We start from the raw sequence: 13135 nt of genomic DNA, 5'->3' as shown, positions 1-13135 counted from the left end.
TGGGGCAGTCGAGCGCGAGCTTCTCAAGTTCTTCCTAAGGTGGCTCCAAGGGCTCGGTGTTCTCCTTCTTAGGTGGTTCCACCTCAATATTAGGATTGTTGAGAAGGAACTGATTGTAGTCGAACTCGTCGAGATTGAGGATGGGCTCTTTGCCATCTACATGCTCCCAATCTTTTGGTATTTCAGCCATCTCTTTATCGTCGTGGGTGACCATCCTGACGAACTAGGTAGTTAGATTACCGAAGCAATTGGGGGAGTTGAAACCATAGATGGGGTGCTCCTTAGTGTGAGGTTCAGCGGGTTCTGCTAGGGGTTGTTGAATCTAGCTTGAGTAGGTCACCGCTGTGTTTCTTAATCCGGTTGGGAAGCTAGGGAGGAAGTGATCAGGTGGTGACAATAGATCTGATCGAGGGATCTAGTTTGGATCTTCCCAGAGTCAGAGTATGGCCTCAAGATTGTTCTCTTGGCCAAGCTTGGTGAAGACATCGCGTTTGTAGTGGTTCAGGTGTTGGGCAATAACGCGGGGTCTGTTGGTGTTTCTTAGCGTAAGCAGAGGAATCCGCAAGCGTATGGATACACCATTGTAGCACTTCACCCAGAAGTATGGGTATCGTATTTTCCCAAAGAAACAGATGTGTAAGTCTCTTAGCTAGTTCACCTAAGAAAACAAGTGAAAGGATAGCTTGGATAGTGAAGATTTTCTGAGGGTAGATATCCTAAGCGATACACTATAGACTTGCTTTGGGCACTAGATTGCACCTGGTCTGCCAGGCGATGCCGGCCTATAGCTCTACATTGAACCCATACGTGGGGGAATGCAAGAGATGGATAGGGCTGTCTCCACCTACCGCCTACCCCTTAATCGTGGGGAATGAAGCAAACGAAGATAGCTTCTAGCCTAGACACCACGTCTACACTATCGACTATTACTCTAGCGTGCATAGGGTTAATCGTCTCTATCAGGGCCCTTCTACTAGAGTCCCCGCCACAAGGATGGATGACGAACCCATAAGTTTATAATGAATAAAGATAGCTTTCTTAAGAAATCAATGCCGAAGTTAAACATGAACTTCTTACTCCAAGTACTAGGATGATCGTAGAGGTACGGGTGGAGTTGCTAGCTCTGACACTCTTCTGTTAAGTGTAGCGAGTACACTAGGGGAGGTTGCCAATAGCCCCAACACTTCTTGAACCCCTTTCCTCACTCCCTCGCACTCTTATTCTAGCTAAAGCTAAGTAGTAAGGTAGCTCTTCCTCTCTTCTTGCTCTCTTGATGTGTGTTGTAGAGGGGAGCTCTACCCCTCTATTTATACAGGGAGTAAGGCGGTGCTTGGAGCTATTCTTGGCATGAGAACTGAGCTACACCACCTCAACATGGAGGCATGCCACCACCTGAGCAAGGAGAGGATGAGCGGTGCTAGCAAGGGGTTGGGCACCCCCTAGGTTAGCCGCCCCTTGACTACCTCCGGTGGCCTCCGCCTTTGGTCGGTGGGCTCCTAGCTGGACCTAGAGTGCGTCCCCATGGTGCCTTCAGTCCAAAGTTCAAGTTTGGATGGGACACTCTATGTTTCTTTGGCCTAGATGCGTATTTTGCTTTCCCTGATTGCATATTTTGTCATGTGTTTCATAGTTGTGTCATGCAAAACATGCTTGTACCAAAACTTGTGGAAAGTGTGAGTTAAAATTCCTAATTCTAAGTTTTGGTGGTCATATTTGTTTATTTTGTTTAAATGTTGGCGGTATGATTATGAGTTAAGCACTGCCAACAAGCTCCTCCGCACTTAGTCCTTTACTCGTCCTCGAGTAAAGTTTATGGACTAAGCGAGTTCATCTCCTTGATTTGAAATCAGCATATAGGTTATTTCAAGCTTCGCCATAAATTTGTGAACTTCCAAGTGTGTACCGAAATATCTTGAGTAATTGGAAAGTGGAATAGCTGGATTTAAATCTTTTAATCAATTCATGTTTAGAAACTTTGGTTTTTGTATTGTTTTGAAAATAAAGATAGCTTATGATTCTCTCGAGTCACTCAAATTTGTAAGTGGTTCCTTACCAAGGCATATTTTGGTGGTTTTCCTTCTTTGAATCATCGTACTTCTAAGGTTTGTATGGAGCGTAGGTTGGGATGAAGTTTGTGGTACACTTACCTTGTATATGTTGTAAGGTCAAATCCCGGATCGTCTGGAGAGAAGTGTCATACTCTTAGATCAAAATAGTGCACGTGTGTGGAAATATGGTGGAATTTATACTCCTCTTTTTTGATATGATCTTTTCTCCTAGCTTTTATTTTTGAGACATGGCTGGCTATATATATTTTTATGAGCCTTTATTGTGCTCACATTTTTTGGAGACCTTCATGTGTCTCATCTTTTTTTCAATACTTTGCATAGCCCTTCTGTCTCTTTTACTATGCTATGGAGATCATATCTTTAGAACATGGAGCATTTTTGTGATGGTCATGAAAGCATGCTTTTGCATACCCCTAGTGTAGGAATAGCTGCTATATATGGTGTGTACGTGAGTTTTGATCTTGGAATCATGAAGAATCTCTCAACAGTGATCACAGGACTTGGCAAAACTCAACACAAGATAAGTTGCATATGTGGAAGGTGCATGAATATGTATGGCTTTGGTGGGACATTTAACTCTCACTAAAGGAACATGCTATTTGCATTTTGATTTTCAAGGAGTAAATCCCAAGTACTTTACACAAGTGAGCAAATTTCATATCATCCTACTATATCTCAAATTCCAATTACTTAGATAAAGAGGGGTCCCTAATCTAAGTGTCCACAAATCTTAGGAATTTTAGCAAGGAATAAACAGTATACAAATTGTTAATCATAGGAAGATAGGGAGATGGAGCATCACTTTTTATTTTAATTTGTTTGAATTTTAGTTTTAAAATTCTTATCATTAAAATAGAGCGAGAGAGAATTGCACAGACCATCACTTTTGTGTGTGTTGTTTATCTGTGCAAATTGAAGGTGACTGTGGCGCCTCCCCCACACTTGTACCTGTCTTTATTTTATATTTGATAACAAAAAGAGTCCAAAAGACAAGTGTAGACAAATAATTCTAGAAGAAACATTTATTTAGTTATCAAAATGAGAGGCGCATTACATGATTGAAGAAAAATGATCGGAATGAAATAACTAAGTAAAACATGCTCCTCATTATTGTGGATACAATGAGTTTAGTCAAGAGCGTGCTCTACCCTTGCAGCTCTTGCAACCATGGCCGGCCTATGCCCAAAGCTGAAGATGCAGACATTCAATTGGTGCTCAAGGCCTGTAATCTTAACCTTGCTATCATCTACCTGGCCCTTAAGGAATCTAACATCCTTGCGTAGGGTTGTGATCTTGTTCTTTAGCGAGGTGATTTCACAATTTTGGGGAGGTAAAGGCTCTTTGTCCTCCTCAAAGATAGCGTATAATTTTAAGATTGGAGGCTTATTGGCCCACTTAAACCTAAGGGGTTTAGATGATGAGCCGGCTGTCTCCTTTGAGATAGATTTTTGAACGGGGATTGCTGGCCCTTTCCCTTTCCCTGGTTTGCGCATAAGCCCCTTACCACTCCCGCCATTAGGCTTTTTGACGCACACTATAGTGTAGCTACGACTATATATGGTGTTGCCCGAAGGCGTTACATGAACACTTTTTTATCACACTTTCAGGAATTTTTCTCTTGAAGCTGTCGGCCCCTGAAGCCAACTTTGATGAGGGCGCCCGCCTAGGCTAGGTGCCATCTTGTGGCGCTTTGGTCCTTTCTGTGGACCGTACACTCATACCTCTACTTTCCCTACTAAGGAGTGGAGGCATGACAACAAGCGGAGCCATCATGACAGCCCACGCTTCTTTTCTCACAAAGGTGTTCTCAGGAGCTGGGTTGCCGGGCTGTGGAATCTCTTCTAAATTGAAGGTGGAGTTGGAGCTGGTGTACAAAGCAAGTGCCTTGTCGACCATGGCTCAACTAGGAGTGTTTAGGATCAAGGCTTTGTGAGGGGGAGAAGAATGTTTTGGTGTGGAAAGGGGGAGGCATAAGGTGCTTTATATTGGCTTAGCTACTGTGCGATGGACTGATAATTCTATGCCAAACCCTAGAGGATCATGATGCACTCGATCATGAAAGGTTATCTCCACGGATAGGGCTCAAGAGGATCTAGGAGGGGGTCAACCGACCCTAGGGGTCGCCCACCCCCTGAGGACTGCTGCCCTGACTGAGGCTCCTTCTAGAAGTTCTCCCATGCATTAATATCTAAATCCCATGGTGTTTCATTTTTTGTCTTCAAACTTTTAAACATATTTGGCAATTTTGTGTGTTATTTACTTATTAAACAATACATGGGCAAGGTGTTATTTTCACATAGTCTATGATTGTGAATGATGAATATATGTGAGTAACATTGTTTAAATGCAAGAATATGTTAGTAACATCTAAATTTTCATAGATTTGCAATGAATTTGTTAAAAGAGATTAAATATATTTCATCAATTTCCTAATTAATATCATGAGAAGATTCTAGGAAAATTTTCATTCTTTGGCCATTAACTTTAAGTGTTATAGTCATTGCCCTGTATGGTGATCGTGCCATAAGTTGATGAGTTGACGACGGTGAACGGTCCTTCCCATTTACTGTGTAACTTACCCTTACCGAAGAGCTTGACTTAGGAGTTGAAAAGTAAGACTTTATCGGTGGTCGTGCCATCTCTTGGTTCTTTCTTTATAGAGCCTGGCACTATGGTATGCTTTCTCATGCCATTCTTCTAGCTCACAAATTTATTTTTGTCGGTTCTTGCCAGCTAGCTTTACATCCATGTTATAGTTCTTGATTGCCCAGTAAGCTCAGTGTTCAAGCTCGACTGGTAAGTGACAGCTTTTGCCATAGACAAGTTGGAACGAAGACATGCCTATGGGGGTTTTATAAGCTGTCCTGTATGCCCAGGAAGCTTGTTCTTCCATCCTTTCCCCATGTCATTGACCATCTTCTGCAAGATATTTTTGATTTGTTTGTTTGAAGTTTCCTCTTGGCTACTGATTTGAGGGTGGCACATGGTGGTGACGTTGTGCTTGGCCGCAAGTTCCCTTAGGAAAGGTCTAAAGGTCCTATCGATGAAGTGAGACTCCCCATCGCTTGTCACCATTCTTGGTGTTCCAAAGTGAGGGAATATCACTTCATGGAACATTCTTCTTGCATGCTTGGCATTGGTAGCTCTACAAGGCAATGCTTCCACTCACTTTGACACATAATCAACGGCGACGAGGATGTACTCATAGTCTTGGGATTTTTGGAACGGCCCCATTAAGTCAAAGCCCCATACATCAAATATTTCTAATTGAAGATTGTAGTGGAGGGGCATTGCATTGCGAGAGGTGATGCCTCCTTGTAGCTAGCATTTCTAACACCTTTGTATGAATTCTTTGGTGTCTTCATACATCATCGGCTAGAAGAATCCGCACTGCAAGATTTTGGCTTGAGTGCGGAATGCTCCATAGTGGCCTCCGTACAGAGCTACATGGCACTTTTTGATGATTTGTATACCTTCCGCCGTGGGCATGTACCTTCTTAGCAATCCATCGGAACATATCCTGTAGAGGTATGGGTCATCCCAAAGGTGATGTATGCTTTCAGATTGTAGCTTCTTCTTGTTCTTGCCCGGTGGTACATACCCTAAAACCATGAAATTCACAATGTTCGCGTACCACGGGTTTGAATCCATCACCCTAAGTAGCATGTCATCATGTAGAAAGTCATTAATTGGAAGTTCCTGCATGTTAGTGACTTGCATACGCGATAGATGATCTGCAACTGTGTTGGCATTTCTTAATGTCACTACTAAGTATGAGGTTTGAATCCATCCTCAGCAATGGCGCCAGAAATACCTTGTTGGTACTTCTTAGTAACATAACTAATGTGTAGCCATGCTACTAAGAAATAGTCTTGATAGTTCCTTAACAATTTTAGATATTTATCCACAAGCACACAGAGCTATCATTGTAGCATTTCACCCAGAAGTATTCAGGGTATCGTTATTTATATTTTCCTAAAGGAAGGCATTTGATTAAGAGTCTAGTGTGGATATGAACTTGAATAATAATGCTTGCAAGTACACCAATGCTTATAACAGGGGCAAAAATAGTAATTCCAAGATAGTGGACACACACTTGGCATTCCACAAAGGATAAAATAGAAAACAAAGATAAAAGAATAATCCTAAGTCGAGTAGGAATTGGTCTAGTGTAGTCATACACAGATTAGTTGATAATCATACAAATTACATAATTAATTTTGGGGCTAAGTGTGAAGCAGGTTGGGAGGCCACCGAGTACTGGTCTACCAGCAACCTCATGTGATAATTTAGACTCCTAAACCCTAAATGAACACGGGGGATTACGAAGGACGGACATGGCTATCACTACCTACCGCCTACCCATCAACCGGAGAGAAGGACAATGCATTCAACTATCTCTCCATACCCAAGCACCACGCTTGTGTATATAGAAACTACCCAAATCCCCTCAAGTCCCCGACCCTACGGATCGTCAGGTAAAGAACTTGGGCACACCTGACGGCACGATGAACCACCACCTCAACTTAGATCTAATTCTGATTATATAAGTTATATGATTATTTAAGCATAAAGTTAAGTGTGCTATTCTCATGACACATAAACTCTGCACTAGTTCATATATCAAGATCATAAAATAATAACTATACTCTAGTTCATAAGTATGACTATAATAAAGTGAAGACATGACTTTGGAAGAACCCATATTAATATTCATACCAAGAATCTCTTCTTCCAAGGAGCCAAGCCCTATAAGGTGGCTTTGCCTTGCTCTAATACAACTAAAAGGTAAAACTAAAGAGAGTAGAGGGTGAGGTGTTGCTCAGTGTGGTGTGTGTTGAGAGGGGGGTTGTCCCTCTATTTATACATGGCTCTAAGGCGGTGCTCTGGCTATTCTTAGTGCGAAGCCCCGGGATGTACCATCTTAGCATGGAGCCATGCAGCCGCCTATCGAAGGAGAGGTTGAGGCGCGCCAGTAGGGGGCCAGCTGCCCCCTAGGACTGGCCGCCCCTTTACGGCACCGCCTTGCCACCTCCTTTGCGTGGTAGGCCATGGGCTAGTCATGGATCACTGCTCTGTGGTTTTTTGCCCAATTTGAATTGAGTTGATGGGCGTCTCACTTGTTCCTTTGCGCAAATCAACGTCGAAAAGCGCCTTTCGGTGATTTATTCCATGTATTTTTGTTTGTGACCTAAAAAATAATGTTCTCCAAATACATGTGGAACTTGGTTAATAGTAAATGCATACGTGATTAAGATTGCTACTTTCTCCTCTTTTTGTGACTTATTTGGCGATTGGATTTGATCGATAGAGACCGCCAACAAGCTCCCCCAAGCTTAACCTTTGCTCGTCCTGAGCAAATAGCTAAGTTATTGGTTGTTGATCAGTAGTTGCTACAATGATGAATTTAATTCATAAGTGCCATGTCTATAACAAAGTATTCTTCCTCAATTTAAATAAGTTTGGCATTCTATCCACCCTTTTAACTTAATCCCTGTGGGGCTTATTGCTTTTCCAAGTCTTAGGCGGTTGTAAGATAGAACAGATTTAACAGAATTACCATTCATTCATTCTTTGATAACCTTCTATCCGGAGGTTTTATGAATTTTGCAAAATAAAATGTAAGTTCCTCAAATGATTCACTCGATCGATCAATGTGTATGATCCTCACCAAGGCATTTGATTGTTTTGCCTTCTTTTCATCCTATCTCTAAAAAGCTTTGAGTGGAGTTTTAGGTAGGTATGAATGAGAGACATACTTGCAACACATATATTGCTAAGTCAAAAACTAGATCCAAGGAGATGCAAGTTATACACTTTGATCAAGAAGTGCGAGTGTGTGGAATATTTTCTAACCCTAGTATTTTTTATACTTCTTTGATCATGAATTTCTCTCTTTTGAATAATTGCCTTAGAAGTATGGGCTATCTCTTTTTTTAATACTTTGGGACCTTCATGTGTTCCATTCTTTTTTTCTTCTTTTCTTTTGCTATTTTAAGAGCTTCACATGTCTCTTTTTTTAGTATAGCCCCATACTCTTTTTGGCATATGAAAACTTTGAAGAGAAGGACTCATGACAACTGAATGGAGTTTTTATTTTAGGTGGACGGAAAACATGTTTTTACGTAACTCTTAGTGTAAGAATCAACATTTATTTGTGGGTGTATGTGAATCTTGATCATGGGTGCATGATTAGAATCTCTACAAGGGTCACAACAATTTGATAAAACTCAATGTGCATATAAGTAGCATATGACTAAGGTTTTGAATTTGAATCATGTCGTATGGCCGTGGTTGGAATTCATAATCATTGTGGAACTTTTGATTTTAGCATTTTTAAAAGAAAACTCCAGATAGTTTCTCTTAGAACAAAGTCGTAGCATATTCTATTTACCATATCATAACTTGCAACAACTTAGAAAAGGATCATGCTTTTGCAACCCACAAGTGTCAAGCTTTTAGGATGAGTCATTTCTAGCCAACAAACTTAAATCTTGGGAAATAATAAGTTACATCCTAGGCATAGATGAATTATAGACAGAGCAACTATTCATTATTTCAACAAGAGAGAAACTAAACATTCTTAAATCACATATGAGAGTGGAATAATTGTTTTTTGGTTGTTTTTATCATATAACTTTTTTTTGATTTTATATTTTTCATTTTTAAATGCTAATAATTAACTAAATGCAAAAAATAAATAATGCAAAAATTTAAAATGTGAAAAATAAAAGATACTATTTACCTCTGTGGGGGGTCCTCCCCCAAGCTAGTTTGTCGCCTATGGCCCTTCAACTACTTTTATTATATTGTAGAGGCAAAAACTCGAGGATTTTTTATTATAGCTATTTATTATTCATACTATATTATTTTGGGTTCATCAAAAGGTTTTGACCTTGTCTCCGTTTATGACTTACCCTTATGGATTTGATTGTTTCCCTGCAGGGGTTAGTCTAAATACCCAAACAAATCTACACTCAACAGTTTTGATTCAATGATCAAACTAGACTTCAAGTTTTGTTTGACCAAGGTAGGCTAATTAACCTAAGCACCATGCTTAATTTAAAAAGCCTATGAAAGTATGATTGATCACAAACCATATTTTCAACCAAAACATACTTTATATAGAACATGGTAGGATAAACAAGTTTTATTCAAGTGAAGATATATGAAAGGTGAACTCATTGTTTTTATTTTAGCATAATTTAAAGTATAGTCTATAGTTTTAATATATAGAGGTTTTAAGCAAATTATAAAGGATAACTACCGATTTACCTTCGGCAAGGGCTCACCTTTTAAAGTCCGTTGAGCAGGACTCTTCTCCTTTCACTTTTTGCTTGATGATGTTTCGTCCGTGCCCAGAGAAGTGGGTGTGGATGCTGATCCTATTATCTGTCATACCCGTTTGACCTTTGTACATGGTTGTTTCTTGGTCTGTTTGTTTTTAGTATATTTATGCATGTTAAACCCATTAAATGGGCATATCATTGTTTGCCCTTGAAAATGAAAGCTAACATGCCCTGATCCCACGTGTAAAACTGCATTTGTAGTGTTAAGAAATGGTCTCCCTAGGAGGAGGGGAACTTCCCTATTGTGGCCCATGTCTAGAACAATGAAGTCTGTGGGGATGTATGTGTCTCGAATTTTCACCAAAATATCCTTAGCTAATCCCTCAGGTTTTCATGAAGATTGATCCACCATCTATAGTCAGAAATGTGCAGTGGACAAAGGTCCACCCAATATTTTATCATATACTACCTTGAATATGACGTTGATGGTTGCTCCAAGGTCATAGAAGGCGTTGTGGAAGACATGTAGGCCAATTGAGCATGTAATTGTCGGGTGGCCAGGATCTTCTTTCTTGGCAATGAATGGTGGATCTACAAGATAAATATGGTTTTCCTAACATAGAGGCTTATCGGACCTCGTTGAGACCATTTTAACAGATTTGAGAGAAGCTTCAGGTTGTCCCAAAGTCTTTCTTGAAGAAACATGTGTGGTGGTAGCAAGTTGAGCTATTTGAGTTTCAATCATTTTACTCATTTGGTTATTGATATAAGAAGCTAAACCTTCAGTTTTTGTATTTATGTTTTCAAGAATTTTGTCATTATACAGTGACTTTTTATTAATATTTTCATTAATTTTAGCTTGGCTTAATACCAAGTCTTAGAAAGAAGGTTGATTTGAATTGTAATTGGATTTGTAGTTCGAATTGCCTTGAGGGCGGGACTGGTTGTTCCACCCATTATTACCTAGTTGGCGAAATTCGTTGTTGATGAAGGCAGCTTCTTCATGAGTTTCGGGGTAATCATTCCCTGAGTGGCCAACGTTCCCACAGATCTCACACATCATGTGTGAGTCCATGGCCTGGACGGTGCCCATCATGGCATCTTTATCTTGGGCTCATTCCTCCAGTCTTTTCATTAAAAGATCTATTTTCGTAGAAGGCATGTCCATCTCCTTCACAGTATGCATTCCTTTTTGTGTTTTCCTTTCCTCCCCTAGCTTTGATTGGCTACCATTTTATTGATGAGAGCCATAGGTCCATCAATGGTGAGGGAAAGGAAAGCACCTCCAGCAGCAGCGTCGATATGGCCCCTGGACATGGGTATTAATCCATCATAAAATTTTTGGAGCACTAACTAGTTTTCAATCTCTTGATGCGAGCATGCTTGGATGTAGTCATACAACATCTCCCATGCCTCAGGAATGGTTTCCATGGTGATCTGCTAGAAGTTGGAGATTCGTTCCCTCAGGGCATTGGTTTTGCCCATGGGAAAGAATTTGGCGAGGAATGCCGTGGAACACTTGTCCCACGTCTTGACAACTTCCTTCTCCTTATAGAACCATTGTTTCACCTTTTCTAAAAGGGAAAAGGGAAACAAGTGAAGCCTGATGCTCTCCGGTGCGAGGTCCTTGATGATGATCATGTAACACAACTCAAGGAAGTGTTGGAGATGCACGTTCGTGTCCTCGCTTGGCAAACCATGGAATTGGTTCGCTTGCACCATCGTGATGAGGCCGATACAGAGCTTGAAGTTGCCATCCCCAATGTTAACAGTGGGCCCAACAGGCACGTTCTCAATAGCGGGGGTGGAGACCGTTTCTTCCTTAGGAGTGCCTCTGGATTTTTGATGTAGTTTTCCATCAGTTTGTAACCGGTCATACACTATTATGTTTTTATCCACAATAGGAGAAAACAAGCAAAGTTACCCTGTATAAACAATGGCTACCTTACCTGCATATTATCATGAACATGTCCTACTAGATTCATGAATCAATATGCCTTCCCCGGCAATGGTGCTAGAAATGTTTGTTGGCATTTCTTAAGGTCACTACTAAGTATGGGGTTGAATCCATCCTAAAAAATGGTGCTAGAAAACCTTGTTGGTACTTCTTAGCAACATAACTAATGTGTAGCCATGCTACTAAGAAATAGCCTTGATAGTTTCTTAACAATTTTAGATATTTATCCGCAAGCGCACGGAGCTATCATTGTAGCATTTCACCCGGAAGTATTCAGGATATCGTTATTTATATTTTCCTCAACTTAGCTCTAATTCCGATTATATAAGTTATATGATTGTTTAAGCATAAAGTTAAGTGTGCTATTCTCATGACACATAAACTCTGCACTAGTTCATATATCAAGATCATAACACAATAACTATACTCTAGCGCATAAGTATGACTATAATAAAGTGAAGACATGACTTTGGAAGAACCAATATTGATATTCATACCAAGAATCTCTTCTTCCAAGGAGCCAAGCCCTCCAAGGTGGCTTTGCCTTGCTCTAATACAACTAAAAGGTAAAACTAAAGAGAGTAGAGAGCGAGGTGTTGCTCAATGTGGTGTGTGCTTAGAGGGGGTGTTGCCCCTCTATTTATACATGGATCTAAGGCGGTGCTCTGGCTATTCTTAGCGCGAAGCCTTGGGCTACATTGCCTTAGCATGGAGCCATGCCACCACCTATCAAAGGAGAGGCTGAGGCATGCCAGCAGGGGGCTGGCTGCCCCCTAGGATAGGCCACCCCTTGACTGCATCGCCTCACCACCGCCTTTGCGTGGCAGGCCATGGGCTGGTCATGGATCACTGCTTTGTGAGTTTTTGCCTAATTTAAATTGAGTTGATGGGCGTCTCACTTGTTCTTTTGCACAAATTAGTGTTGGAAAGCGCCTTTTGATGATTTATTCCTTGTATTTGTGTTTGTGACCTACAAAATAATGTTCTGCAAATACATGTTGAACTTGGTTAATAGTAAATGCATATGTGATTAAGATTGCTAATTTTCCCTCTTTTTGTGACTTATTTGGCTGTCAAATTTGATCGATAGAGACCACCAACAAACGATATTCTCTACTCTCTTTTTATCTTTTATTTCTAAGTTAAATTCTTGAAGTAAGAGAATCCATCTTATTATGCATGGTTTTGCATCTTTCTTAGTGAGAAGGTATTTAAGTGCAGCATGATCGTTATAAACAATTACTTTTGCACCCACTAAGTAAGATCTGAATTTGTCTATAGCAAAAACAACTGCAAGGAGTTCTTTTTTAGTGGTGGCATAATTAAGTTGTGCTCCTATCAGTGTTTTGCTAGCATAGGCAATTGTATGATGCTTTTTATCTTTGGTTTGGCTAAGGACCGCACCAACAGCGTAGTCACTAGCATCACACATTATTTCAAAGGGCAGCGACCAATCGGGTGGTTGGATAATTGGTGCTGAGATAAGTGCTTTCTTGGGTGTATAAAAAGCATTTAAGCACTCATCAATGAACTCAAAGGGTACATCCTTAGCTAGCAGGTTTGTTAATGGTCTAGAGATTTGCGAAAAGTCTTTAATGAAATGTTGATAAAAACCAGCATGTTCCAAAAAGCTACGGACTCCTTTTATGTTCACAGGGGGTGGTAGTTGTTCTATAACTTCAATTTTAGCCTTGTTAACCTCAATCCCCCTCTCAGACACTAAGTGTCCAAGAATGATGACCTCTCAGACCATGAAATGGCATTTTTCCTAATTAAGCACTATGTCTTTTTTTGACATCGTTGTAAGACTTTGTCTAATT

General features: G+C 40.4%; 1 non-coding gene across 1 annotated transcript; it reads left to right on the top strand.

The window, feature by feature from the left end:
* The first annotated feature begins 10721 nt into the window (after positions 1 to 10721).
* On the top strand, positions 10722 to 10828 carry LOC136514612 (small nucleolar RNA R71). Its single transcript, XR_010773763.1, has one exon. It is a non-coding gene; the product is annotated as a small nucleolar RNA R71 (small nucleolar RNA).
* The last annotated feature ends 2307 nt before the right edge of the window (positions 10829 to 13135 follow it).

This window comes from Miscanthus floridulus, chromosome 16, assembly GCF_019320115.1.
Source record: "Miscanthus floridulus cultivar M001 chromosome 16, ASM1932011v1, whole genome shotgun sequence".
Classification (NCBI taxonomy): Eukaryota; Viridiplantae; Streptophyta; class Magnoliopsida; order Poales; family Poaceae; genus Miscanthus; species Miscanthus floridulus.
This window is presented reverse-complemented; position numbering and strand designations above follow the sequence as displayed.